Source organism: Corvus kubaryi, unplaced genomic scaffold (assembly GCF_017639235.1).
Source record: "Corvus kubaryi isolate FWS band 111438036 unplaced genomic scaffold, C.kubaryi_AGA036_p1.0 68, whole genome shotgun sequence".
In the NCBI taxonomy this organism is placed as follows: Eukaryota; Metazoa; Chordata; class Aves; order Passeriformes; family Corvidae; genus Corvus; species Corvus kubaryi.
This window is the reverse complement of record NW_024582056.1, coordinates 20,797,323-20,823,041: the sequence shown is the minus strand read 5'-3', so window position 1 is coordinate 20,823,041 and position 25,719 is coordinate 20,797,323. Positions and strand designations below refer to the sequence as shown.

Below are 25,719 nucleotides of genomic sequence, written 5' to 3'. Positions count from 1 at the left end.
GCAAAAAAAAAGGGGGGGGAGGGGCTTTGGCTGCTAGCCAAGACATTTGAGTTCATAAACTGTGAAAAAGATTCCACAGAGAAGATTAAAAATTCAAACTGAAAGAAACAGCCTTTTATTTACTATTTTAGTTTTTATAGTATGTTTGTAACTGCTCAAAAATTAACACTTTTTTGTCTGTGTAAACTGTCCTTTGGTACCAGTTAGAGTGCCTGCCATGATTTTCATAGCAAACCATTTCTGTGGATAATATCTTGTCACTTGTTCATAATCATTCACATGTTTTCATACAATTTGCAATTTTTTATTATTTTATTTTAATTAGGTTTGCATAAAGGTAGCTATAGTATGGTCATGGTATTTAGTAAGGAGCAGTTAAATAGAGGACCATTTGGGAAGACTATAATAAGGTGATGTTTTCTAGGTATGTTTGCATGGGAGTCCATAGGGACTGTGTGGTCTGTGTTACTGCATCCCTTATTGGGAAATAAAGTGCTGTAGGTTGTAGTTGCCTTGAAATAGGTGAATTCATCTGCTTGGTTACATACCATTACACCCTGATGAAATAATTCAGTCATCATCATAACCTTGTTTCCAGGATTAATTTTGTATTTCCAAGGGACTGACCAGCTTACTGTGAATGTTGTTGTTTCAAAGATAGGTATTTCATAAAAGCAGCAATGTCAGAGACTTTAAAAAATTGCTGTAACATCCTCTACTTGTCTGGTGTTCATACACGCTTTTAGATTTTATGATGTGATAGACATGCGAATATTTTAATCACATTAAAAATTGAATTTTAAAAGTTATGTTTTCCCCAGGTTCTTAAAATACATTTTAGCATATTAAAACAATATAAATTCTTGTCTAAATCTTTGTCTTAATGTTCATATTGTGGATATTTGTATTATACCAATTCAGGGCGAGAGAGATTTTGCCTTGGCATAATATCCACTAACTGCATGTGCTCTCCATTTCCTTTATGCCTTGCTTCAATCCTGAAAGTGCAGTTTGTACCATGGGATACTTGGACCATCCTAGATGTGTTTTCAGTTGACAGTGCAGATGAAAAGGAAGGTAAAACAGCATGAGGTAAAGATTGTGGCAGTAGATTTTATGTAATCACACACTTACTGTGTAACGTACTAGATAGATGTGATTCACCCCATAGCTGGGTAAGTGCTTGTACCATCATTAGTGCTGGGGGCAAAAGGTGGTTAGGAAACAGCCCTTGAAACTCCTTTTTATTTGCCTCACTTAGCTGTCCTCTAAGATTCCGTTCTTTGTCTTCTGAACAGTTACTTGCTATTGATGTCAGCTTATGAAATTAACATTTCATGTGTGTAACATTTTGTCTGTAGTCTTTCCATATTAACATTTTAAGATCTACATTTCTGCCACAAGTGTCTTCTGAAAAATATATAAAATTAAAATTCAAAACAAGTTAATATTTCATGCAGTTTTGGCTGTTTAAATAATGTTTTGCATTCTTCTCATTTCTCACTGATACTTTTGGTTTATAATCTATTTTTTTTCTCCAAAGTAAAATTCCCTAGTAAAGTTGACTTTCAGATAGAAAAAGAAACATGCTGTGAGGTCACCAGTTTTCAAAGTTTTTTTGTCCACGTTGGTTAATCATGAATATACATATTTACCAGGGCCAATGTATAGTTTTTGTTGTGTTCAAGCTTGTGAGTTAGTAGCTCTCCTGTGCTTCATCAAAAATAGATTCACGTGACTTTACAAATCCCCATTAATTGGTAGTCACAAGTATAATCTTTAGAAGGGCAGTGCTTGGAGATTCACATTCCTAAATTGTACTTGCGTTGCATCCTAATTTTCCTTTTCTTTGGAGAGAGAAGTTAAGATTTACAGACCTTTACATGCAACCAGTGAAGAGGCAGGAAAAGAAAAGACACTTCTTTCTACACTGATGTTTTTAACTAAAGCAGATGGAGGTAAAATGAAATAAGGTTTCCTGAGTCACAACCTGCCTCTCTAAGTATTAGGATTACTTTTGCTGTTCTTTGCTGTCTCTTTGAAGGGCTTTTGGGACACCTTGCTCATCAGATCACAGCAGACAGACATTCTGAGGGCCAGAGTTTGTTGCCAGAATATTTGAGACTCTTTAGGTTATCATTCTGCAGGCTGCCTTTATGTGGCCCTTGGCACTTGTTCCTCTGAAGCAGTCTTGCAGCTGATTTGACAAAAAATGATCTCTGCTGCCTTTCTTTGGGAACCACAGAGCTGTCTCAGAGGCAAAGAGTTTGTGAGAAAATGCTCTTCTAATGCCAAGCAGAAGCAATGATTTAGCTATCTTGGACTGAAGAGAGATGAGTGTCTTCATTCATGTGTTTGGATTCAAGATGCTGTCCCTCCTATTAGTAATCCTGGTTATAATTTTAAAAAATTGGTTTTGTTCTCTGCAGGATGAGATGACACTTCCCATTTTTCTGTCTGGAGATTTCACTGTAAGAGAACTGCCAGTTCATGTCTTTCAGTCCTAGTAAAATTGCTTGCGGGTTTTTTAATCCCTATAATAGAACAAACATTCAGAAATGTGGCATTGACCTGAATTCAGTCATAAATCATCAGTATTAAGTAAAATGAATTAGGACTTCAGTTGCTTTTCTTCTCTAGGATGGATTTCTGGTTGGATAGGACTTAAATTAACAACTGTAACACATCATTCCATTAACACTTACGTAACTAGCTTCTGACTGCACCTGTGTGAGTTGCAAACCTGGCTGTACTGGGTGGGTATGTGTATGCATACACATATGTACATATCAGCTCTACATTATATTTTATTCTTAACTTCCACCTCTCTGCAAGTTTTATGCTTCCAGCTATTGTCTGCAGAATAGGGGACAGCCTTTGCTTCTGTCATGTTTGTTATTACTGTTACGTAAGGAGTTTATTCTGTAAAAGCATTTCTTCCAGTCCTTCAAAATGCCAACAATCACATCCAGTGTTCAAAATACAGATTCTTATTTCTTGATAGTACAGAGTTCTTCTTAAATTACAGGTAAAGATTTCAGCACTACCCATATGGTCAGACAAAACATTCTGATGGGATAGTCTCACAGTAGTTCCTTGATCCCTCTCTTTTCCTAATGGCAACTGTAACTCCTTTTGCAGCAGTTACTTTGTTACTTGCAGTTGTGTAGTTGATCTCCTCCCGGTATTCTGGTGCACTCCAAGTGCCTTTGCTTTGTTTCACAAATGTCCTAGAAGACATGTTTCAGAACCCTGGTTTGTCAATAGAGCTCTATTTTGATTTGGTTATCAATAAACAGTACCAAAATTTCCGCACTTGATATAAATGCAGTTCACAGTCTCTACCAGAATTGTTTCTGATAGCATAGCTAGGCAGACTGGCCAGTGCTCATACATGTTCTTTCACTTCCAAGGGTTTCAACACAGGAAAGAAGTGAAGCTGATCTGATGATATCAGTACCTCTGTCTAGTGCTGTTTTAATAACCAGGTCATATTTACCAGTTAATGAGGAAACTCAAGTCTCAGAACTCAGAGTTGCTGTGTCATCCTGGTCTTGCCATGCGTCATTCAAATGGTTTTTGTCACTGGAACATGTCTACAAAGCAATAGTTACGTGAAGAGCTGTCAGGTTCTCATCTGTTCCCATCTCGACAAAAGATTCTTATAATCTCTCTGTCTCAGACTTCACTAATGACATTCTGGACTATTAGCAAGAAGTAAGTCTTAGGATATCCCCTTATTTATTGGTCCATTGTCGCCTTTCTAAGCCTAAGCATTCTCACACCTTTCTTTGTAGAAAGTTCCTGAAACTAAGAAGGCAAGGTCAGAAATTTCAGCTGTACTATTTGCAACACTAATGCTTTTTGAAAACCAGGTGTGGTTCTATATTGATATAATAGCCTTCGATGAGTGGTTGCTTAATGCTAATATTTATGTTCTTAATGGTTAGTCTTCTGTTCAGTGATAGGCATCCTTTATATTACAGCTTTTAAGCTTTATACGTCTAAAATGGTTTTATGTTGGTCTAAAAAAGATTTTTTGCGTGAATAAAGAGATACATTTAAGCACATAGAAAGTTCAACTAACAAGTATACTTTTCTCTCTATGGAGAATAATATAGTACAGTGCAATGTGAGATGATGGGCTGAGAATAATCTCTTGTAACTAAAAATTTACATTGCAGACATCTACATATAAGGTAGCCATGTATATAACTTCTAAGAGTAATGCGCTCAAGGGTGCAGTCATTCACCCTAAAGTGAGATGAGTACTCTAAGGCACACTGACTAGCTCATTCTTTCTTTTAGGCATCTGCCTGATGTAGGTTTTCATGTTGTCAATGTTGTAATTGTGACAAATTAATCTCACCCAAGACATACATTTTTTAGGAACTCGTTTTCCGATTGTTCTTGACATGAGCTTTCATAGTATCTGTCTTTTTTTCATTAGCTTTATGATGGAGATGATTCAGTCTTTGTAGGCCGAAGGCTATGTGAATGAAGTTACTTGGTGTTTTTCCTTTTGGATTTTCTTCTGTTCCACTCCTTCCTCTCTATTCACAAATGGACAGGTCTCACAAGCAATTTTGAAAGGGTGTGCACCCCTTAAAAAAATAACAAAGGGGACGTCAAGTAATTAACTTCATAAAATTTAAATTAAAAATCAATCAAACAAAAAAAACTCAAAAATCTAAACCCACCAGAAAACCATACAAGTTATTGCTGGAGTGCACCTGTGAAGATTGCCATGGGAGCTTCAGAGGGTGGTTGTGACTTCCTGAACACGGATGTAATTTACTGGGAACTGAAACTGTGACTGATTGCAACAGAAGTAGAATCATTAGCATAATTTGCCAGTGATTTCACACTGAGGAATTGTAGTACTATATGGGTACAGATTGTTTAAGCTTCTAGAACTTAGATTATTGTGAAATAAACATGCTGTGGAGATTTGAGCACTGGGACTACAGTTTAACAACAGACATTCATTTTCAGTTGTAGGCATTCTGGTAGCAATTTGCTTCTAGTGTTAAATTGCAATTTTTTTAAACACTGACATGTGATACTTGTGAACGGAAATGTTTCTACATACCCAAATTACCTGTATATGTTTTGTCATTTATCTTTCATTAAGGAATTCCAGTTTAAGGGGAACAAAAAGCAGGCCTGTTTCTTTCAAAATTTCTCACAGAGAATGCTCACTTATAAGCAATCTGTTTACTTTGGGGAGTAATCCACCTGAATCTTTCTGAATACTTTAAGCACAGCCTTTTGTGTTCATAGGGATAGAAGAAAAAAATCAATATTTTTTTGCTGGTTTCTAATAATATGCACTTAAAATTATCTATCAGGATGCTTAACTGTCAGGAGGATGTTAATTTTGGCTTCAGGAAGATTAATAAAACCCCAGTGGGAAAATGTGACTTTAGAAGCATTAAATATTGTGTAGCTTATATTATTTATTTGCTGCCATGGTTGTTGGTAAATAATAGTACATCCAGGATGCAGTTAGGAATTCTGTGTAAAGTAGGAGAATATAATTTAATGGTCATTGGTTTTCTTAAAGTAGAAAAAATGATTGTTCCTGTATACTCAGCAGTAACAACAAAGGTAAAGAAAAGGAAGTAAGAAAAAGACAGCCTGTGGCAAGCATTAGACATGGTAGAAAATTAGAAACAGAAGGTAGTCTTTAGGTCACTTATTTTATGAAAGCTTATTCCCAAGTCTTATCTAATGAGTACAGTCAAGTTAGTCCAAGAGTTGCAAAAACAGAATGGTTTTTTCCCCTTTCTTGAGCAAGTAAAAGGTGTTTGTATTAAAAACTCTTGAATTAACTTGCCTGGGGGCAAGTTTATACATTTTTCCTTCGTTACCTTTTCCAATATGTATTTCCTGGAGCTGTAGTCTCTCAGATCTTTTGTAAGGTTTTATTTGATCTACATAAAAGAGCACACGTGCTTCTAACTTTCTTTCCCAATCTATATAATGAAAATAAATGATCATGTCAGAGACAATGGCCAGTTCATGTTCCTTTTTTCCTTAGACCAATAACTTTTTATGATGTTCCCCCTTAATTGAGAGCTCATAATGAGTAATATTAATTGTATGCATGTAGGTTGATGAAATGTGAATGAGCTTTACATTCATTCTGTGATATTCTCACATGAACATGCAACTTGATTAAATGTGAGAAATCTGAACACACAGGATGTGAAAGGGGAATGTTTGCTGATCTGCCAGAAGAGGTGATTTTTTTTTTATGTGTTGGACTGTCGTTTCCTCTGTGATTAATTAAGCCACAGACAATAACAATGATACAAATGTTTTCTTCACTTTACTGAACAAGGAGTTCTCTCTAGTGAATGCAGCCTGAAGTTGCTCAAGGGTGGAAGGCAGAGTTCCTTGTGTGTGATTTGTATATGTTATATTACAGATAAGCTGTCCTAGCTACCAAGGGGTTGGTCCCATCCATGGCCTGCCCCTGACCCCTTTTCACAGCTGTGGAACTGCTTACTGGTTAGTGAGTTGACAGAGAATGAACTCTACAAAAGAACAATTAATTTTCTGTCTACTTAACACAAGTCCCCATGTTCCCAAATGCTTTTTACTATTCGTTGTTTTGATAATACCATTGATCTGTGCTGCAAGCCCTATTGAAATGGTTAAAAATAGCTACAGGAAAAATTTAAGAAGGAAAAATTCATATTGTTACAGAGATCTGATTCCCAGTACATTCCCCAAGAAAATTGTGCTGTTACTGCTGAGAATGAACAATAAAACCGACAGAGACTTTGCAAGGCTGGAATTTCCTAAATGAACACTGACATAATGAAAAATATTCTCAAAACCATAGGTAAGAATTTTAGCGTCCTATTTGAGTTCAGGAAGGATGGGAACCCTTTTGAAACTGGTGTTTTTCTGTCTGTGATAAATAGCAGCTGCGACTCTCTTTCAGGATCTTGTATGTCTCTCCTGATTCTGCTTTTGACTGTTCTTTAGATTTCATTAATACTTCCATTTGCCTCTGCTGGTCTTGATTCAGAGTGAAATTTGGGTACTACTTTGCAAGACTGATACTTGATTCTCATATATTCAGGCAGTGCATTTTCAGCTTGGACGCTTTGTCATGTCTTGTAACAAGGCAAGACCCTGCACATTATTGTTTCCCCATTAAGTGTTAAGCCACCACAGTCATATGGTATCCAGCAATTTTCTATCTCTGCTGTCAAAATGTGGGTTAAAATACAGGCAGTTCTTTTCTCTGGAGAAGATAAAACTGTGGAAATACTGTTCTACATGTTAGGTTTCAGTTGCACAGCAGATACTAAGACATCTGAATCTGATTTCTCACTGGTTTTGTTAGCATGAAACCATATTTTAAGACAAGGTTATGCAAAAATTTACATGCCAAAGTATTCTTTTGACTTGAAGTTCAATATCAGAATTTCAGACTAGCTGTAAGATCAAACTTGGTCTCTATACAGACTTCACTGATAAATATGGTATGAATGTCTATAGTCAATGGCACTTGTAGAATTGATTTTTAAATTATTTTAGTAACAGTTGGTTACTAAACTAACTTACTCTGGCAAAACATATTTGAAAGTATTGCTTGCAATTTGTGGCTACCTCCTTGGTATAGCTACTTTCCAGCAGACATTTTACACACCGAAGGAGTTATAGCATGGCTAACCAAAAAACATAGCATCTGTTACTGTCTGTGTTTAGGACTGGATGGTGAAAGAAAACAAATAAAACTGGCTGAGATGCTAAAATGAATTATTCTATAAATATCTGACAGATTTGCTCTGTGTCCTGCTGTAGGCAGAATGCTTCTATCTACTTCCACTTGGAAGAGCAAAATAGTATTTTTCAGCATTTAGAATAGTAGAAGTAAAAGCTGAGGGAGGGTGGAGGATGTTTAGAGAGAGGGCTTGCGAGCACTTGTGGAGTATTTACACAAATAGTACATAGTAGAGTATATTTGCATGGAAAGGGATGGACTGAGTGTAGTGCCTTCCCTCTGACCTGCAGATGAAGTGTTGGTCTCCAGCTCCCTGGGGCAATTAATGACTGACAGTCATTGTTGTAGCATCCACATTTTGAAGGATTTTGTTTTACTTGTGAGGTTGCAAATGTAATCGAAACGTAGCAGAAAGAATAAACACATCCAAGGTTTTTGGGAAGATGTGTTGATTAATTCTTGCTCTGTGTAAGGGATGTTCAGTATGATTCTCAAGGAGGCACATCTGGAACACAACTTGAAAAATACAGTGGTGTATCATTTCTGATTCTGACTTGTAATAGTGGAAAAGATTCTCACTTATTAAGAATAGTGATCATGAACCAAATATTATAAATAAGGCTTGCAGCAGAAAAGTCACGAATAATAACAGGTGGACAACTCATTGGGCTAGTAAGTCTAAATCTTAAAGGCATTAATTTACAGGTTTTGCTGTTAAGATTAGGTGTTAAGAACAGTAATTTTTCTTCCCTATTTGGCACCATCTAGTCCTCTCACATAACACTGTTGTGGGGCCTTTTTAAAATAAAAGGCCTTAAAATAAAAAAGGGAGGAAAATTCCAAATGAAAATATTTTTAATGAACTCGGTAAAACCAAACTGGGAGAATGATATGTATTCCATTCTCTTTAACCGAGGCATGTATTAAAAAGAATGAGAATCTGCTAAATAAGAAAAGACCATGAAAGTAACAATAACCTAGGATAAGTAGGAGGTTTGTAACATAAACAATAAAGGAGTTTTTGATCCTGGAAAACTTGAAGAGCGTCCGGGAACACAGTGGACTCACTGTCACCAGTGTATGCATAAATGCCTTTACATGAGTGAGAATTTGGAAAGAGTTTGCTCAGTCTTCCCTGGTGTGGAGGGTCAGGCCGGGCCAGTTGCACCTCTGAAGGTCTCCTTCCCTTAGGTGCTTCCATGGGGCTCAGCATTAGGAATTCTGAACTGGTCTCCTTTTGGAAAGGACAGGAAGCTATTAAAAATGTGTAAAATGTAAATAAAAATGTATCCACTAAATATTACTCTATGGTATTTGAAAATGACAATATTTGTCTCCTCTTTGCAGTGATTTATTATATTTGGAGTACATTTTAGAGTAGAATAATAGTAATTAAAATTTATTCATAGAAATGTTATATACTGTTTCAAGTTTTATTTATAGGTTTGCTTGAGTTTTGTGAGAGCCAATGTACCTAAATGTCCTGTAGGTTCAATTTTTCTTCAGGCACCAGTAATCACAAAGGATCCATTTGCCAAACTGCTCATATAAATAGCTGTATTTTGTGATAATACTGTACTGCCTGTCTTTAAAGTGTTTAATCATCTGTGTCTAGTTGAAACAATTAATAAATATGTATTCATCCCCAGGAATATTTTGTAAGCCTAAGAAGTTAAAACAATAAAATACTACATAATTTGATTTTTTTTTTACTACATAGATCTTTTCACAGTGTTCAGATTTCTTAAATTAATATTATGTTGCACTTGTATGTCGTTTCCTTTATCTGTGTGACCTGTATTTTGCGCAAGAAGATTTTCTTTGGTTAGAGTATAGATTTTTCTGAAGTAGAATTGCAGGTATTCATGTTTTATGTCTTTAACTAGAACAGCTTAATTTCAGTTTAAATTAAGTTTTCATATAATTTGATTTAATAATTTTTTTTTTATTAAGTACTTTGAGAAGCATAGGAATTCCTTGCTGGAAAATATACTCCTTTTAGCATAGTTGAGTAATCAGTTAATTAATTTTGGCAGGGCAGAATTAATTGCTTTTTAACTGTTTAAATAACTTGTGTATTTTTACTTGCATTATTCTTTTGGTTGCCTGATCTTAACAATATTCCTGTGGTTGTGGTGGGTTGGTTTTTTTTTTGGTTTTTTTTTGGGGGGGGGTTTTTTGTGTTCTCTTCTGTTGTTTGTTGTAATAAACAGCCTCAGTTTAGGGACTGTGCCTCTGATCTCACTGGATTGGGATAGCACTGCCCTGAGAATAATAAATGTTTTCAGTTTGCCTCAGAGTGATGTGACCTGTGAGGTCCTGTGTCACTAGATACTGCATATTGTCCTAGAAACAGATTCTTTTTCCTTGAAAAACAATCGAAGCAAATTTATAGTGATAAATTCAAATGATGTCCTCCCGGTTTCTATCACTCTGCTACGAAGAAAAAAAGAATGTAGATATTAAGTAGAATAACGACTGTAACATGTCTCTATCATCTAGCACAGTGCTGGGATTCCTTTTTCAGTGATGCAGATCCTTGCCTCAATGTTTCCCAGCGCAGGCTTGGTTTTCTGGGGTTAATTTTCCCGGAGTTTCTGCCTGGGCTTTCGAAGAGCCCTGTACAAAGGGAGTCAGTACAGCCTAGTGGAGAGCAGAGTCATGAGCATTTGCATCTCAGGAATGTTTTTATTGACAAACGGTAGTCTGCTATTGACATTCGTGTCCCTTGATGATACTTCTATCCTAGCTTATCTTTGCTGGTCAAATGCCTTAATTGTTCTGGCCTTTAATTCAGTCAAAGTTGCTGCAGGAGTGGAAGAGAAAAGAGAAGGAACAGGTCTAACAGAGCATCAAGCTTGAGCTGTGAAGCTGCTGGCAACGATCAACCTGTCATAATGTTATGATTTGTTCATTTTTATACCATTTATTAGCCTTTACTTGTTGTGCCATTTGGCCTCCAGGGCAGATAAAGTGCTGTCTAATTTGGTAGGTTTGCTTCTGTCAGAGTGGCCTCGACAGAGAAGGTGTTAGCTGTAGTGACAAATAATCAATAGCTGTCGTTGTCATGAGGAACGTGAGTAGTTGGGCCTTTCATCTGGAGGATTAGAGGTCTAATTGGATTGAGAATAGGGAGGGTGAGCTGTTGGGTAACCCTGTCAGCTATGTTAAGCTGTCAAATGTCAGCCTTCCTGAAAGGAAGAAGGAATGGTTAGCTTTCAGAAACAAGGAAGAAGACATATGAAAGCTTTTTAAAAAGTAATAGATAGAAGAGTAGAACAGGCTAACATATGCTTTAACCCTTTCTTGTTTAATTACATATCTTCCTAGTTAATGAGGATGCGTGGTGTGCACTCTCTCGCTCTCTCTGTGAGACAGGCAGAATTTGTGTGAAACAGATTTGGCAGTGTTATACCAGATCAGGCTGGTTTTATGTCTTGAGAAAAAGCCAGTTAACTACTCAGGGAATATAAATGCAAAAGATTATGACATGAGGGAAGAAAATATCCACCAACGGAAGGAATCACTTAATAGAAGCTGTAAAGAAATCAAATATTTAATTTTAATATTTTGTTGTAAAGATGTGTCAGTCTGATAATACCAGTATATTTTTTGAGATATAAGCAGTTGTTTCAAAGTTGCTGTAGGTAGAGTAAGTATTATTATCCAGTCCTACACTGGACTTTAAAATCATCAGTTGAAATTTGTCTGCATTTTCTTACTGTTGCTTTTGATCCTTTGTTTTCTGCCTGCTCCTTGGAGGAAGATTTGCGTTGTTCCAAATAAGATAAATCCAATGAAAAATCCATTATGCTAGTAGAACAAGTAATTTAATGCCTCAGATGTGCTAATATTTACCTTATAAGAATAAATAATAGGACTACATTTTAATGAAGGATTTGCTTATAAAATTACTAAAATAGTGGTTTCTTTATTTGTTGTCTTATTTGCCACTCTCTTCAAAGCAAGTCTTAACTGTAACCATGCCAGTATTCCCCTTCTCTAAGTAGCACATTTGCCTTGAGATCCAGAGTACTTGGCCATAGTTATCGGTATAATGGATCTTGAAATAGCAAGGTTTTTAGACAGTGGAAAAAAGAAAAAAAAGCTCTTTATTTTGCATCAGCTAATTTATCAAAAGAGAATTTTATATTTTTCTTTTCTTTTTTTTTTTTTTTTTAATGGACTTGTAGGTATTTCAAAACTCAGATTTTATTTTTTCTGTGTTTGTTCATGTATTCTGAAGTAGTGGTTTTACTATCAGTGTTTCAGTTTGGATTGATTCCCCTGCTGCTCCCCTCTCTCCTGTAGCACTTATTGATGGTCATCTGGACTTGCAACATCATTTTGACTGGGGGTCTGCTGTGAATACTGGCAAACCCATCCTTAATCTCAGGTTTATCTTTGTAGATTAGTACAATAGTGTAAGTATTCCAGAGACAGAAATCTTGAATGGATTGTCTGTTATCATGTTTCAGTGGCATTATGTGTCAGAAATCATGGGGTTTTATCCCTTTGAGATTAACTGCCATGCTCTCAAAGACCCATCTTTGTGTGAGAATCTGGATTCGTGTGTGTTGAATAATTTTTGGATTTGCAATTAGTTATCTGACAGGTACAGTACCTGTGTCATTTATTTTCTGATAATCCAGTTCTCCTGACTCATCTTTCTCTGCTTTGTTTCATTGCTTCCCCAACCCTGACTTTATTATCTTGATATTTATTTTTGAGTCTGTGTAATCTGATTGAAGCACATTTAACCTTCTGGTGTGAGCTACAGGAAGGACAGATGAAGAAGTGACATCATAGTCTGCTCTCTCAGCTTAAAGTGTGCTGAAGATTGCTGAGCTACAGGAGAAGTATTGTGCTGCAGTGGCCTGGTTGACTTCAGTATCCATAATACCATGAAGTTGACCCAGCATTTCTATACTGTGTCCTAGTCTGCACTATAGACACACTATGATAAAATTGGCTTTTTTCTGGTTAATAAAATAAGCCCAGGCCTATTTATTATTAAATTTTTTAAAATTATATTTTTAGCTTATTGAAAGTTTACCCATTCTCCTGAAAACAATTTTTTTTTGCAAAGTTCCATCTTTTGTTTTATTCATTGTGATAAAAAGAGTGTCATAATTCAGTATCCTAATTTCTAGAATTTTACCTAACGCTTGGTACCAAAATCTTTACCTGGTATTTTTTCCCAGACAACTTCCTTGCCATGGCAGTGATCTGTGGTTTCCCCAGTTTTTCCTGTTTTTTCTCCAACTCAAACATCACTATTGGTGATGTTTTCTTTCTCTTTTGCTCCAGCAATGTCACAGCTATTTTCATTAACCTAATTGATTTATTTTCATTGTACAAACCACTCTCTCCCATTTTCAATCTTGATGTAATTTTACTTCTTTGCATCGCTGTTCCATTTCTTGCACTGGTAACTATTCTCTCCTCCTCCTCTTGGCTTTGTAGCTTTTGCTGCCATGCTTTCTGTGCTTGAAATAATCCAAAGAGTATATTGTCATATCTAGAAGATATATTGTATTGTCATCCACGTGCCTCTGTTGAGCAGTCTTTCTCTCAAGCACTTGAAGTTTGAATATGAAATTTCATTAAAATAATAAGAAAAGAAATGTCTCCAACTGCAGTGATTTTCTAAAAGATTTTGCAAATATGGATCAAGTGCAAACCATGGTGGCAGAACATTGAGAAGCTCTGCTTGTGTTGTGTTTCTCAGTGAAAAGGAACTAATTCTGCATAGCATATGGAATGATATCTTAAATATCTGTACAGCCAGCTGGTAGAGTTACTTTATTTTCATCTATTGAGTTCAGTGCATACTTTTGTGAGTAAAATTTGGAAGAGCTTCTCGACTGATAACTTACCCATTGCTACTTTTTCTGATCTTTGCTAAGTCCTCTTCCATAACAATAATTTTTCAAGCTATCTACAAATAAAATAATTTGTATTAATTTTTGAAGAATCTCATTACCAAGAGTGAGTAGGTAAAGTGATACTGTCTTAACATCTTAAATGAGTACTTAAGTCAAAAAATATTGGTGCATAACTTCAACTCAGTGATTTTGTTGCGAAGACTAACTAAAACTGAACAGGATGTAAATATGCCCAGCAAAGACAAATAATTGCAGGCATGAGCAGTGCTTTTTCTCTAAGAACATTATTCCATATTGCTTGATGTTTGGCTGTTTTAAGCTGACTTAATCATCCTAGTTTTCAGCTGCTGGTTGTCTCCTACATACTGTTATCAAACAGCTGCCCCCTCTCTCTCCTTTTGCTTTGTTCAAAGGATAGGTGAAAATTTTTCCATCATTTTATCTTGAAGATAATGGTTGCATCTTAAAAATAGTATTCTTTTTAAACACGGTGCTTACAGTACTTGGAGTGTTACACTTCAGATCTGAATAGAAGTCATTTTGTTTCACTTACTGTTGTTCCTTGAGAGTGTTTAGCATTGTGGCATCCCTCGGTGCACAAGAGACTTGTCCATCTCTTCTCCCAGGACGCTGATGTCTGCTGCCAAGTCTGTACCTTAAAAAGTACCTTTGCAGACAAAGACATCTCCCTGTTTGAGTGTCCTTTCTAAAACATCATTCTTGCATTAATTGCCCCTCTGCAGCTGACCCCACGACTGATCTTTAATGGTTACGAGAAGAAACGTTGTTGGGACTGAGAAACAACTTACTTGTTTGTGTCCAGATTTGGCACTGACAAATTAAAACAGGACTATCCCTAGTATTAGCTCATCAGTTTGGTTTAGTCCCATTTTTTGAACTTAGGGTGATTTCTGTTTGGATAAGGTGTCTTTTTCCAGCTGTTCCGCAGTAAAAAGTGAAGGTATTTGTTTTTGCTGATTATAAATGTTATTCTAATTTTAGGTGAATTAGTTTTGTGTTAAATGTATTCACATACGCTTCAATACACGTAGTACCAGCAATAGATCATTTTGAAACAGGACACCTTTCTGCTGAAATCTCCAGGAATCTTCTATCAGGTGTCTGACACATCCTTAATCTGATGCTCAGGCTTGTCATTTGAATCAATAGGATACTAGATAGGATGTCTTCAGCGTGCTACTTCAGCAAGGCAACTGCTATAGGAGGTATTTGAAAAATAAATTCGGATCCTATGGCCAGCCACAAACTCCAGGAGCACTAATCTTTCATTTGTCTCTCTCTTTGTCTGTAAACAGTTGGTTAAATTGTTGATTAAAGAGAATTAAGTGAATCACACTTGAGTCAAAATGGATATGTATGAACTACATAAGCAAATTCTGTTGGTGCCCGAAAAGCAACAGCTAATGTCAGCATTTTATGAAATACAAAATTAATTTAACCTGCCTATTAAGATTATAAATTTTCTTGTCTCTTTGTAGAGCAGTTTGGAAACCTCTTTTGTCACACTTTTCTTTATTAACAAAGGATTAAGGAAGAATGCTACCAGTTTTTACTAATGAGGAATCATTTTTGCTGAAATATTAAATGATTCATGTTATGAATATCATCTGTATATGTTCAGCCTTATGATGGGAACATTTAAACATAGAGAGAGATAAACACGAAGGATGGGTTTTTTCAACATTGTTAATATGGTGTGGATTTGGGAAGGCTTTGCAACACCAGCCTTGAGTTGTTATTTTATCTGCCTCTAGTCTGAACAAAGAGAAATAAATCTAGTACTTTTATTACTGCTAGGATGCAGTTTGAGTAGATTATGAAGGCTTTGATTTATTTACCAGTACTATAAGTAGATTATGGCTTCATTTTAAGTATCAAACATCACTGTAATGTCTACAGAAACTATTAAATTATGCCATATGTAAAAGTAGCCTGAAGTGTCTGAATAATTATTTAAATTAAGAGTAAACATGCCTTTATTGCTGGTTGTTTTCAATATAGATTGTCTGTCTTTTTCTGTAATAGTTCTGGAGACTTCACTGTGGCTGGAGACCTTTTCTCGTCAAATAGAATTTAATAGGTAGATTTGCAGTTATTTCACATAGTGGTTTGTTATACGACTTAATATGTTTGAAATATATTTAAATCACATAAAAAGCATGCATTTATTTTCGGATAAAACAACAGCTAAAATGATAACAAAAAATTCCGTGAAGCTGTGCTCAAAAATGAGCATATATGCCACATTTTCACTTTGCAAGCATTGTTGCTTCCAGCAGTCTGGAAGGACATGACATGCACTTAGAGGGGTGCAATTAAGAAGTACAAGACAGTAGTGACACAGCACTGGTCAGAGTGATGCTTAGTAGTAATGGCAATTACTTTTAGTTTGCTTCCAGAATGAAATAGTACTGCACAAAGGTAGGATTAAAAGACTTGGACTGGATTGATAGCTGTTATTTAGACTTCAGGTAGAATTCTGTTGTGGGTAATACTGTGATTTATAACATTTTTATTAGATTTTAAAAAGGCATACATCTATTTCAAGGATATATTTTCTTAGTTTTGTAACACTGCTCTTAGTTCAAGACAATTCAACTCAAAGCCATTAAGATGAAGAAAATGAGTGTAGTAAATATTTTCTGGTACTTGTATTTTTGAGGAGGAGGGAGTCCGTACTTTCTGACAAATCTTTCAAATCACTATTTTTTGAAATACAATATTTTTTGAAAGCTTAGTCTTTGATTCTTTATGCAGAGGTGGGCAGTGATCCTGTAAATATGGATGATGTATCTCAGGCTTTGCCGTAAATCCCCAGAGATTGTGTATTGTGGGTAATTCTGCCTGAGTGACTTCAAAAGAACACTACAGGAAAACAAGTTCAGTAACAGTGGAAGAGATCAACTGGAAATGAAAATGCTAATTGCATTTTCATCCTTGAAGTGTTTTTTATATGAAAGCCACTAATTTCTATAGGTAGACCATAACATTTATTGCTGAAGAGCTGAGAACACTACATAGGAACAACATGTACAGGCCATGGATAAATGACGTCAAAGGCTGTAAGACACAAACACCTATTTTCTTTCAGCCTACACTGGGAAACAGTTTTACCTTGGCTTTTACAGCACTGGTCCGTTGTCTTCTCTATTGTATTCTTTAACTGCATGCCAGTTGATAGCTCTGTCTATTCCTATGGAAACCAAGAGAGTAAAGCCAATCTTGCAAGAGGCTTTAGGGAGAATTGCTCTTAGTTGAGACACTGCCTTGCTTTCAGTCAAAATGTCTGATAGTCAGAACTGGCCTCAAGTTGTGCTGATGTTCTTCGCTGATGTATTGCCTAAGACGCTTTGCCAGACAGATGAACACGTTCAGCTTGGAAACTGGTAAATAAGGTTTCTGTTCAGCTGTCTGGGAGATTTTCTCCACTTGACTGTTTTACTTTTGAGTCTAGGATGCTGCTAACGAAGTTGCTAAAAAGGTACTTCGCAAGATTAAACCCAATGTCAAAAATCAGTGATGTTTTTGTCATGGTTGACTTGAAAGGGTTGGCAGAGCGTCGTGTATTTAAATCTACCAGTGGTTTGTTAGAAGGCATGGCATCATCCTTGTCCACACAGAAGTAATAAAGAGCTTACAGATTTGTTTTTTCAAAGCTGTAGTCCAATGGATGACTGCTAAGGGTTATGTCTAAAACAATAATCCTAAAGATTTTCTCTTACTTTTATTTTTCAGTTACGTTGTTAATCAAGGAGTTAACCCTTAGTTAATGATAACCAGAGAGACAGCCTGATATTTTGATGGTGGCTTTACTAATTTTGACTAGAAATTGGAGTTCTAAGTAGCTATGTTGACTTTATTTGTTTTCATCAGGAGCTGTTTAAACGAATTTACTGATATTCAAGGAGTGTAAGAATGGTGAAGTCATATACAGTAAAAGGTAGCTTTTACAGGGCTTACAGCTGTTGTAACCAGGCAATATGAATTCAGATTCAGTGTATTAGAAATCAAGAAGTTTCAGTATTTCATGCATAGATAAGATTTCAAAACACAAGTGCTAATTTATAAATCCAAATAATTCTTATTTGCAATTAAATTAATATATCTACTTGCTAGCCTCTCTTACTTTTTCTTCTGAAGAATTCTTGTGAGATTTCTGGCAATTAGCTGATAATATAAGCATATCAAAATGCTCCTTTTGATGTATAGATTTCAGTTGCTTTTAGACCAGTATTCTGTTCCTATAGATATCAAATTAAAAGTATGATATAACAGATTCTGTTTTTCTAAGTGCTTAGTTTGCATCCTGAAAAGCTACTGAAACTGGTAGGTGTTGGTGACAGAAGTCCACATCATTCTAAGTGGTTTCTGACATTCTTAGAATGTGCCTCTTCTCAAAGAGATACTAAAAGATGAGGCATCCTCTGAAGAAACCATGTGCACAGCCCCTTTCCTTTCCAAAGTCATTAAAATATTTGGGGTTTGAAAATTTGTTTATTTTGTACAAAGTTTATTTGTAGGGTGAAGCATCCTCTCTTCAGGACCTCCTCACTGGAAAGAGAGTGAGCATGTTCGTGTATGTAAGATTATCTTCCGTAAGATCGAGTAGATCAAAGAGCGGTTTCTACTCTATAAAGATAAGCAGGTTAAATTCAGTTGCCATTTTTGTTTTAAAGAGAAACCTCATGGATGTATTTGCCTTTTAAAGGCTTAGCTAGCAATTAAGGAGTTCAAGTTTTTTGACTTTCACTGCTTCTTGAAAGCATCTGGCAGCAAAGAGCTGTTCTCAACTTTGGCTGTAGCATCTGTGCTAATCTGTTGGCAAAGCGTGTTAATGCAGTGCCAAGTGGCTGATATGTTCTGCTTGGGTTTTTAAGGTAAAATCTAAAATACTTTCACACTGAACATATTTTACCTCCACGAGTGTCTGAGTGTACAATATGATTTAGTGTTTGACAATGTATAGATTTCTACTGGCTTTAGAAACTGATATGTCACTATTAAAAAGTATAGACATTTTTGTGTTTCAGGCATAAGCAACAATTAAGTCTTGACTCCAATTTTTAAGGAGTCCTGGGTTTAAGAGGCTTAACTAATCTAATCTGACTGTTAAAGATCATAGCAATCTGTTTTGGTTTTTTTACATTTATTTATTTATTTATTTATTAGTATATTTGGGACAGAATGCACTTCTCCAGAAAAGGGGATCAGTGGGCTGGTATGCTAAAGTTTAGTGTACATTCCCAGTTCTTAATCTGGATCTAAAGCAAATGAACAGTGTACATGAGGGAATATGTATGCAATAACTCATAATTAGTTTTTCTGTTCTCAAGATGTCATTATATATCCAGCTATACTTTCTTAAATACTGTTTAGGAGTTTAAAAGAAAAACTAAAACATTAATAATATTTAAAGACAATAATAATTATCTAATAGTTGTATAATCACTGCCCATATTATGATTGGTGTAGTATTCAAACGGGAGATGTTTTATCTTTGCAGTTAATTTAACTGTAATAATTTTGTGGTGTTCTTTTTGTGAAAGAGTAAGAGTAACTGAATTATATATGTTATATTCCTCTGAAGAAGATTTATTGATTGCTAAATAGTCCATCTTTTCACAAAAGATTACTAAGAAAATTTTGCAAAAATGTCTTACATAAGTGCTGCTTAATTAATAATGAATATATTTCAACAATAAAAATTTAATAAGCTAATAAATTATTAATCTATGGTAGGATTATAGGTATAATTATCAGATCTCTGAAATCCTTTCTGTCATGGTTGGTGGACTTGCTGCACTGCTGTCTTCAAACACACCCCTTTCAATAGGCTGACCTTTGTGCTTCTGATTTTGTGGGGGCCTCTTTTTACCACTTGCCTGCACTCTGCTGTACACTTGCTGACCAGGCTTAGTTAACTGCAGGGCTCTCTGTTAGGGGCTTTGGTCAGTGGTTAATGCCTGATTTTGGTAAATCTCATCTCTAGAGAACAGAAACAGCAAGGGATAAGGTGCAAAATAATATTAATCAGTGAATCATTCTTTGGGACTTGTAACATTACAGAATTTGGAGTGTTCAGTAACATTCTAAAATAGTGGTAAGTAATGTTTTTAAAAGGTAGTAGCTGAGAGAGGTAGCCTATTTGATCTCAGAAGCATTATAAGAATTTGAAATTATATGGGGACAAATATGTAAGCAGAAATAGAAAATTGGGTAAAATGAGCACCTTCTGTCAGCGGTAGGTTCTTTAAGAGTAACTGGATATTTAGTTAGCTCATTTTGTAGAAATAAATTCAATAGGTTGCCTTTTTAGGCTTGTACAAAAATATTAACTGTAGTGCTAGGTGGAAAATTGCAGGCTTAATGGGAAATTAGGACACAAAATGTAAGAGAATGGTAAATTATTATTTGATAATGAACTGAAAACAGATACAGTTGAAATATGAGCTATAAGATCAGCAGGCATGTATTAGAATTCCTTAACAGTTGCACTTGAATCTAATATTAGTCAATATTTTTCATGAGCAAAGTTAGAATCAAGAGTAGTATTTTTTAAAGGATACTTGAGAGTGGCACAGTGTTAGGCATTATTGTCAGACAAAAAGAGGATGGCAGTGTCTGGGATAGCAGAAGAATAAGAATATTGAACGTCATTGAAATGGTTAGAAATATTATAGTCCAAAATGCAAGTCTTGGTGGGGGAGGGGAGAAGTGGGAGGGACATAACGATTTATTCTATGTACTATGAATTTACTATTTGAAAAATGTCTGAGAAGGATGTCATGTGTTAATTGATTGGAGAATGTACCTAATTTATGGGAGAAATACAGTTTTAAGTATATCTGACAAGATATATGCACTAGCAGTAGACAAGTATCATTGGGATTCAGTAGGGTACTTTGTGGGATCCCTTTTGGTAGCCCTGTAATCTCTGCTTACTTGGGTTCAAAACAGAAGAGTTCCAATCAGAGTGAGCGCAGAGAGCTGATGATTTTTTGAGGGCAATGTAGGGTTTATCCTTTGTTACTGAGATAAAAAGACCAATGCTTGTTTAGATTTTAAAAGCCACCCTGTATTTTCATGGGTAGTAGAATGAAATGTGTCCTTGTGTGTGTGTTGGCTTAAAAAAAAATAACAAACAACAAACAAGACCTAAAAGCTCCAGCCTGAAACTGAGAGAACTAGGAGGAAAAAAATCCCAAACACTGTAATTCCAGTTAAAAGAAATCGCTAGAATTTTTTTGAAAAGGATTAGATGTTCTTACTCCCTATGGTGCTGGAGGATGGATTTACTAATCCAGAGGGTCAGTTTTAGCCTTCAGTTCTAATTTTTGGTTTATCTGTAAATATTTCTAAGGCTTTCTGTTCTGCTGCAAGTATATGCCCTGACTGCATCTTCAGTGCTTATGACTGTCAGCAGTGAAAAGCCTTTAAAAACCACCTCCTTTGTAAGGCTGTGCATTCTTTTGGTGTGTCTGTTCCCAGTCCTGGGAAAGCAGGTATGTAATTTTGGAGTGGAGCCAAAGTAGCATCTTCACGGTTTAACAGCTTGGCATTCTTTTTAATGACCCCTGCTGTTTTTACCAGGAGGCTATATAGTGATGTTGGGCTGCCTTTCCCCCAGTTCCTCCAGCAACCCTTACAGTGCACTAAATCTTCACAGGCCCATTGTAGGTATTCCAAAAATCAAGCATAGCTGTGCTGTAACAGTAGTCAGCTCATGTGCAGTATATTAGAAATTATTACAAATCAGTCTTTCGAGTCGTGTTAAGTGCTTCACATGGATTAGAATTGTTATGGGTTTTGAAAATGTGGTCTCAGCAATTAATAGGGAAATAAGCAATTTTTCTACATGCATTGGCCCCTTCTACCCACTGATTATGAGGTGGTGGTAGCCTAACTATGGGTGTGCTTTTGATGTGCTTGGAGAGAGGCACACATTCCTCTGACTCTTAGCCTTACCTTGTACAGCTCAGTTTCTCCCTTTATAAAAAGTGTTATATTTATCTCTGCAGTATGTTTTTAAAATCAGAATATGAAAAGGGTAGCGTCAGAGATGTATCCGCACTACAGGGTAGGAGAAGTGGTTAGTCAGAGTGTAGAAGCACACAGTTATATAATGACCAAGTTAACTCACCAAGAAATAGTGGGATGAGAATGGAAATAAATTTTCGCAGAGGTCTGTTGCACGTCAGCAGAATGTTTCTAGAACCCAGGTGAACACTTTAAAGCAAGTTTGTATGCTTATGAAATACTTAAAAGTTTGCTGTGAAAAGTACTTAACTTCTGAGGAAGTCTTTGAAACAGTGGCACGTGGCACTGGGTGACTCAGAGCAGGACTCGGTGGGCTGTACAGAGTGGAATGATGGTTTTAGTGCCTTGGTAATACAACTATTAGTTTGAGTATCAATCTATGATTGGAATCATAACACCACTGAACAGAGCTCATTTTTTCTTTAGCCTTTCACTTAGGTGACCATATGGGATGGACTGACTGTGGCTGTTTGACAGATGCCCACCCAGCTGCTCTCTCACTACACTTCCTCAACAAGCCAGGGAGAGAAAATAGGTTGAAAAACCTGCTGTAGATGAATGAACAAATAAATACATTCTTATAGGCCCAGAAAATCAGGTAAAGAAGTTTACCAGCAATTTTCCACTGAAACCTTTCCCTGGTAGTACAATCATATTCAATATACTAAACAGCTTTTTTTTCATGAGTGGACCGCAATTTTGGGGATAATGTTTTCAACTTCAGAGATAATCTAAATTCTGGCAAATTCATTGATTCTGACTAAGATATTTCTTTCATCACTCTCTTCTCTATTGAAACATTCATGAAAGGAAAGTTTCTCTGACTGCTTAGTAGTTTAGCTTAGGGTCCAGAAATTTCTTTGAAGTCATTACTTGATGGCAGAGCCATGGTTGCTTATTGAACTGTCTACCAAAAAATGTGTTCTACACATTGCAGTTAGTATATGTGGCTGAATTTTTGAAGTAGCAGAAATATTTCTTCTGATTATGCTGAAGTCAGCTGTTCTCTGAAACTGCTGTAGTTTGCAAAGTTGAGTCTTTTGATTTCAAATAATTTTAATAGAATCTAAAGGAATTTTAAGAATTGTCATTGAAATGGTAAATTTTGGCTACCAGGAACAGTGTTTTCTGCATGTATATTTAATCCTGTTTGCTCGTAATGTTTTCTGTTTTTGAGTAAATTTTGAGTCACTATTAATGGTAAGAGACCGTGGACTGACTCAGAGAGCTTCATGCTCTCTCAAACTCTCTTCAAACTCTCAGGAGTGTTTAGGCCAGTCAAGTGCATTATTTATGAGTAAAACCTAGACAGCTTGAAGACTTTTTATGCACAAAAATTCTGTAAAAATGGAGGAATTGGCTTTTCAAATTAAACATTCCCTCCCTCCACCTAATAAGCCCTAAATTACACCTGCCTTCAAGGCATGTTGATACATTGCATATTTACAAACTTAAGCAGTAATCAATTGAAGGTGGGGAAATTTTCTATCGTCGTTAAAAAGCACAATATTATTTTCTAACAAGTGAAAGGAAGACAGGAAAATTCATGGTATTACTAAAGAAAAGAACAGCAGTCAGAAGTAAAAGCATGAATAAGATAATTCAGATAAGTAATGTAAGTACAGGTGTTTTCTGTGGTAGTGTTTAAAAAAATCTTAAATCATTTGGAAGAAACAGAATCTTTTGTGTTTCAGAATGAAGGGATTTATTACAAATTCATTTGCTAAGGAGAGGGATTTCTAAGGAGAGGGTGGCTAAGCATACAAGAGAATAATGTAGTAGTAACTGATGGAAAAATGCGTAATAGCATATAAAAAATACAGTCTATAGAGAGAAATTCTAATAATAAAAAGGCATGTTTCCTTAGTTTTATGCATTATTTTAACCTTCGCTCTTCTTTACAGTGGAATTCATTCTAAAAACAGAATATACTTGTAAATCTTCCAATAAGTATCCATCAACAAGACAAAACCAATTTTTTTTTCTTTCATGGGTATGCATGCACTGTGTGCAGGAAATATTGAAAACAACCCAAATGTATTATCCACTGTGATGGAGAAAAGCAGCTATATTTCTTCCAAGACTAATATTCTCTCAAGTTATTTGATATTGTCTTCCTCCAGTCTAATTGCCAACCACATCATGATACACAGAGATTTTTTTTGCTAGTTTTTATTTTTCTTTTTAATGAGTTTTGTAAATTTTTCTTGTATTTGCCTGTACAATATAATGGTAATAATGAGGAGTATTCTCATGCCTATCTCCCTCCCAGATTTTTCATTAATTAATTCTGCGTGTGTTTTCTGTGGTTTAGGAGCTCTGCAGACAGACATCATGCTGTTCTGGCCCTATCCTTCGGAGTATGCCTTGATAGGTGTCTCTGTATTAAAGGGACAGAATCCTGAGATTATACTTTCTCTGACACCCAGCAGAAGAAAAAGATATATTTGATCACTTCTCACTGTGAATGCTGTAGTAGCCACGCTGTCTCTGGCAAGAGAAGTTTGTGTTTTCAGGCAGGTTTGTGGTAGGTTTTTCGGCAGACTTTTCTAATAGGGTATCACTGACAAGCAAGGACCAGTAACAATAAATGGTAGAAGGAGGAAGAGGTAGTTTTGTCTGAGCTCATTCATGATTTGCTTTCTCTGTTTTGTATTTTAAAATAAAGTAGTGTAGCAGGGGAAAAAAAAATCACATTCATTTATTTTGACTGTACCTGGTGAAATCCGTTCTGCATCCATAAGCTCAAGTCTTCCATTGCTATTAGACAAAAACCAGAACAGTAATATATGTAAAATATGCCCTTTCAATGTTTATGGCTGCTTTGAAAAATAAAATTTGAATATTTTTATGCCCTGGCCCTGGATACTGTGGGAGCCTCTGGAATCCTTTGGCCTGTTTCCATCCGACCATTCTGCTGACAAAAGCGATTTACAATTCTGAGTCTTGTGAGATACTGAAGTGCCCCCGTTCATTAGCACTGCTTGCCCTTGTCTACTTGGTTACCTTTTTTCATTGTTTTTCAAAAGATAGCCTAAGGGGACTAAGCTAACATGCAGAATTTATAAAAGAATTGTAGCACACTGAAGTATGTTAATTTGCAGGTAGTTTCATAAGCAGGAGAATCCAAAGACGTGACTTCTATTGATTTGAGTGTCACCTTTCCTGTGTACATTGTCTAATAAAGCTTCATCAAAAGCTCCAGCTTTTCCCTGAGTGGGGGAGAATTAGTACAATTTATCTTCTCTTCTGAGATTTCTATTTTCATTACAGTTATAGGTAATGATCTATATGGGAAATTGGCAAGAACTGGTATCTTGGGGAAACATTGGAAGACAGTGAGCAAAATGAGGAGACAACACACTCCTTTCACTTTAAGAAAGGTTAAAAGTTAAGAGTATGAAAAGAACAGGGGTGTTTAAACCATTATGACAAAACGTAGGTGCAGACGTTTTGCTTCAATTTGTTATTGCTCCAGAAGTTCCTGGTCCTCAACTGCAACTTAACTGCTGAAGGTGATTTGATAAACCCAATAGACTTTTCGAAGTGGAAGCATCAAAAGATTGTATGTAGCATCTCTCCTATATGGAAAATAACCTTCAAGCAGGGGGTAGTAGCTAGTCAAGGCTGGCTATACTACTAAATCAGTACAGCTTCCTCATCATTGCATGTTTATGTCTTTAATTTTTCACTGGCTTCTTCAGTGATTTGAAAAATAAAAGCAGATTGGTTTCTTGGGGATCCACCCTCATTTATTATATCATTTTATCATATTTATATTGTAGAAGCATTTCTACGTTATTTCTTTTGAAAACATAGTGAAAACCTAGTGAAAGCCCTAGTGTGAAGTATTTTCAATGTGTTGTAAAGCTAGCTGTCCCATCCATTTATTATATATATGGTAGACCAAAACTCATACAGTTCCCAATTTAAAAAGGTAAGAAACAATCACTTCTGCATATATTTGCTACATATTCAGATGAGTACATTTTATCTTTCTGAATCATTCCTGGTTGTTTTTCTTTCATT

General features: G+C 35.9%; 1 protein-coding gene across 8 annotated transcripts in view; it reads left to right on the top strand.

Moving 5' to 3' along the window:
• The window catches only part of INVS (inversin), an 86,307-nt gene that overhangs the window by 10,412 nt on the left and 50,176 nt on the right, over nucleotides 1-25,719 (top strand). Inside the window, exons 2-4 of one of the 8 annotated variants that reach the window (XM_042048939.1) lie at nucleotides 6,715-6,853; nucleotides 22,117-22,288; nucleotides 24,005-24,217. The exons of 4 other annotated variants lie outside the window; for them this stretch is intronic. The gene's annotated coding sequence lies outside the window, so the exon portion shown is untranslated. The remainder of the gene's footprint in view (nucleotides 1-6,714; nucleotides 6,854-22,116; nucleotides 22,289-24,004; nucleotides 24,218-25,719) is intronic. 3 more of the 8 variants (XM_042048941.1, XM_042048940.1, XM_042048942.1) reach the window with 3 other exon arrangements.